General features: G+C 48.7%; 1 pseudogene; it reads left to right on the top strand.

Moving 5' to 3' along the window:
• Positions 1-3253: 3253 nt before the first annotated feature.
• On the top strand, positions 3254-3859 carry LOC121791495 (annotated as a pseudogene).
• The last annotated feature ends 1023 nt before the right edge of the window (positions 3860-4882 follow it).

Consider the following 4882-nt stretch of genomic DNA (forward strand, 5'->3'; position numbering starts at 1 on the left):
GATAAAGGAAAGCACGGTCAACCGAAACAAACCCCACACGCCAATGGATGTAAATACCAAGGAAAGGCTAAGAGTACGTTTAATCATTCATCGATCACCCCCCATCGAGAAGGAGGTCGAAAAGGATGGTTGGTCCGGCCCGAATATTATGGGAGAGCTACTAGAGGACCAGGGGGTCCGATCGGGTAACCATCTCGAGCGACGCGAAGGCTGTGGGGCAACTAGCAGAGAGAGAAGCTCTCCCTTCTCTCTAGAATTCGCCCTCTCTCCCTCCCTCCCCTTTGAGGGAGGTGAAATGTGATTGTTGCATCCGAAACATGTTGAAATCCGGTGGATTGATGTCGGGGGGGGAGGGCTCGACCTTGGTACAAACAAGGCAGCCCCTCTCCTCACCGGAATGGAACTTCTCGTCCATTGCACGGCCAAAAACAAAGAGGGTGGGCACGCCGCACCCGGAGAAAGCACAACGAGCCCTCAAACGCGCCGGCCTCGAATGTGGTTCGGAGGTTTGTAAGGCCAAGAAGAGCAGGTCTTCGAATTGGTGGACAACCTTCACGCCGAACTCCATGGAGAGGGAAAGGGTTCGCTGAAAAACGAGCAAGCATTGGTTGGGGAGATGCTGAGCTCTTTAGCTCAAATGGCTAAAAAGGGCAATGCCCCGGAGTGACAAATGGCTGAACCCGATTGCGAGGAGGTGGCTGGAATTTCGCCGGCGGCGGCTGGCCGGGATCATGTTGAACCACGCATGGAGATGGAGTTGGTCAACCAACCGGTCATGGCTGGTACAAGCCCTCACGTGATCTCTAAGCTAGGTGATGGGGTGACAAGTGTGGAGGTGGATACATGTGACTCACAAAAGAAGGAAAGGCCAAAACCTACTTTGCATGGGGAAGGAAATGTTGGTCCATTCTTGGTAAATGACAACTTGAATTCAAATTCAGCCCCATGTGCAACACAACCCTCCCCCCTTCCTCTCGTCAATGGTGAACGCAAAGGGGGCCGACCTCCCGGTGCTCGATCGCCGGAATCCTCGCCGGAAAAGGCGTCGCCGCCGGCGAGTACATCCCCCCACGTGAAGCCTAGGATTGAGGATGGATTGGCATGGGAGGATGTGGATACATGTGACCCACGAAAGAAGGAAAACACAAAGGACACTTTGCATGGGCAAGACCGTGGCCCCGCCGCCGGAGTGCCGAAGTGCTCGCCGGAAAACCTGATTCTAACGGCGAATGCTTGGAAGGAGGCTAAAGACCTCTTCCCACATGGAGGAACGGGACCCGTGGAGGGAACCCCAAATTCGCTCATATTCGGAAAGGCCGAGCCAATAACACTTGACGCCGGCAAGGTCACACCTTTGGGGACAGCCGAAAACATTGAAGGTACCCCATGTCTCTCCTTTACCGATTTAGAAACGGAATATCTCTCGGAGAAACTAGGGCTAGCTATAGTTGGGAAGTTTTCCCACTCACTCTCGTCTACATTCCAAATTCAAAAAAGCTTAGGGTGTATGGGGCTAGTGGGCTCATTTACTTGGAAATACTTGAATGCTAAGCACATTTTACTTCAATTCCAAGATATGGCTGATTATGCTAAGGTCTTAAGCGGCCCTTATGGGAATCCAGTGTGGCTTATTGACATTCACCCGATGAGGGTGTTCAAGTTGTCTTCGGACTTTGACACGTTCTTCGAATCGTCGATCGTTGCCGTTTGGTACAATATCATGGGACTACCGGCTCACCTTTTTTAGGAATCGGCCCTCATGGCGATTGGCAAGCTACTAGGTAAGCCGTTACAAGCGGACCATGCCACATTCAATCAAACCCGGCTCTCTTTTGCTAGGATATGTGTTGAGATTGATATCTCCAACCCCCCGACGGAGGAGATCATGCTAAACATCCTAGGCAAAAAATCAAGACACAAAGTAGCTTGGGACCGTATCCCATTGTTTTGCGAGAATTGTAAGCATGTTCAGCATGTCATTGATGAGTGTCATGCGTTGGGAAGGAAGGGCCGTGTTGGAGGCAAGGATTACCGAACACCAATCAAGAAGTTCTATCCTAGCCACGACCACAAGATCATCCGTCGAGAATGGCGTCCGAAGGCGGCGATTAGGGTTGGCACCTCACCGAACATTGATCACACAAACAAGGAAAAAGATAGTGGCAACCAAGAGAAGAACAAGGAGGGCGCAATGGACGTCAATCCGTTGGCTCCTCGGGCGCCCATCGGGAGTTAACCAAGCATCAACGAGGACGGATTCCAATTGGTATCAAGGAAGAGGAAAGGCAAGGCACATAAGGGAGACATGCACTTGCGCAATGAATGTCTCATGTGGGCTCCCCAACCGAGAGAAGGAAGGCTACATTGAGGAACTTGATCCGGGAGGGATCGTTCATCGCGGGGGAATCCCTATTGTGGGCCTCAATTAAGTGACGGCCCTTGGATTTTGTGTTGTGAAGGCTGCACCATGTCAATTGTAATAGAATAGTGAAGAGTACATTGATAGGGAGGCCCTCATTGTACTCTATTTTGTTCTGGCGAGTCGTCACTTTTGGGCGGCTCGGTGATCTTGGTTGTCCGTTGCAGTTGTCCCTAGTAATGCATAGGTGTGGGTCCGCCTTAAATAAAATAAAAAACCATCTAGAGCGACGCAACCATTCGGCCCGAGAGGGCAAGAAACACCCAAAGGGTTCGGCCTCCGGACCTCTGCACCAAGATGATGCATCCCTCGGTGCAGAGAGGGAAAGCCACTCCGAATACCGAGGCACGCTTGTCTCTACACGAAACGACTCACAAGCCTCGGGGCACCCTTCCGCGGCAAAGGGGCGTAGTGGACGTACACCGAGAAACATTCTAAGTACCAATCAATACTACTCCGTTATGGCCGTAGAAGGTGACACGAAAATGGATCTACATGCCAATGCGGGTTCCGAAGCCGAGGGCGCCTCCAACACAAGGGGTGCACTTGGACATGGGAGGCACATGGAGGTCGCTCCAAGCCAAAGATGCAATGATAGGCAGATCATCCAATTTCAAGGGGTCCCCTCATGTTTTGGAACGTTAGGGGAATCACGAATGGGCCGACCCAAAACGTTTTAAAGAGAATAATAAAAATTAATAATATCAATTTCCTTGCTATTATGGAGCCACTTATCACCCCGAACCCGGATAGATTCTCAAGGGCTCTTGGGCTGGAATACAAAGGCTCTAACATGAATGGGAAAATCTGGATTTTTGCGGAGGGGGAGACAACTTTGAGAATGAGAGTAAAAGTTTCAGGTGCTACCCTCCGTTCCTGCGTTTTCAAAAATCAGCAACAATGGGAAAGACACGTGGAATGGGAGGCGGGCGCAAGCTCAAGTCCCACCGCAGAACGCAGAGGTGGGCTGACAAGTCATACAAGAAGTCTCACCTTGGAAACGAATGGAAAAAACCTTTCTCTGGATCGTCTCATGCTAAGGGCATTGTGCTGGAGAAGATAGGCATTGAAGCTAAGCAGCCTAACTTTGCCATTCGTAAATGTGCTAGAGTTCAGCTTATTAAGAACGGAAAGAAGATTGCTGCCTTCGTACATAACGATGATTGCTTAAACTACATCGAAGAAAATGTGGGACGAAGTATTGATTGCCGGATTCGGACGGAAGGGTCATGCTGTGGGAGATATTCCCTGCGTTAGATTTAAGGTGGTGAAAGTATCTGGCATTTCCCTCCTTGCCCTTTTCAAGGAGAAGAAGGAGAAGCCTAGATCTTAAGTGATTTTGCTGCTAGCAATAAGGGTGCTACCCCTAGCCATGGCAATCAAATGGAATCCCCCGGATCAGCCGTGGATAAAGCCTAACACGGATGGTTCCTTTAATGAAGCGAACGACAAAGCAGGGGCAGGAGGGATCATTCGAGACCACTTGGGTAAGATGCTCGTCGCCTTCAGCACGCCCCTCGAAGCACACTCGGCGTTAGAGGCGGAGCTCTTGGCCATGCTCCACGGTTTGAACATAGCCAAGGATCGGACTGCATACTACTCGGACCGCATACTACTCTTGGCTTTGTTACGGCACACCACTTTCGGGTGTGGCCACGCCTTGTAATTATCTCTTTTGGAAATATAGGGATGAGGGACCCACGAACCCTCCACCGTAAAGGTGTTTGATTAAAAAAAAAAAAGTGATTTTGCTGCTAATGTTTTTGATGAAATGCTTAATCTTGGATTTTCTCTCCTTTTTTTTTTTCTTAAGTTTATGTCAAACTTCTATTTCGTTACATGTAAGAGTTCATGAACAAGTGTTCAGTGAATTTTGTTGGCTATTATTAGTTTCAAGTTCGATTGGATAATTCGGTGACCAGTATTTTAAGTAATTTAGATATATTCTTTTGTCTCATTTAGCTCATTTATATATACCTTTTGAGTTTTTACATTCTTTTCTATTAATTAAGTACAAAAAAACTTGGCTCTCCTTGTAAAAAAAAAACTTTGAGATTGAGAGTGACACGGAACAACTAAGTCTCTAGAGCTGACAATTAAGTCTTACAATGTGCACTTTGTTGCAATTATGGAGCCGCTTACAAGCCCCAACCCGGAGAAATTCTCTAGAGCTATGGGGCTAATTTTCAAAGGCTCAAATGCTAATGGAAAAATCTGGATTTTTGTCGAGGAGGGTGCAAACTTTGTTGTGGAAGATGATTCGGATCAGGTGCTACACTGCCGTCTCCTATCTCCGCCCCTAGAGAATCTCATCTCAACTTCGGCTATATACGCTAAGTGTTCGCGGGCGGATAGATATCACCTTTGGGATAAGATGAGAGAAATCTCGACCCTCACTGAGGGGACCCCTTGGATCGTCGGCGGGGACTTCAACACTATTTTATCCCCACATGAGAGAGTCGG

Source organism: Salvia splendens, unplaced genomic scaffold (assembly GCF_004379255.2).
Source record: "Salvia splendens isolate huo1 unplaced genomic scaffold, SspV2 ctg831, whole genome shotgun sequence".
Classification (NCBI taxonomy): Eukaryota; Viridiplantae; Streptophyta; class Magnoliopsida; order Lamiales; family Lamiaceae; genus Salvia; species Salvia splendens.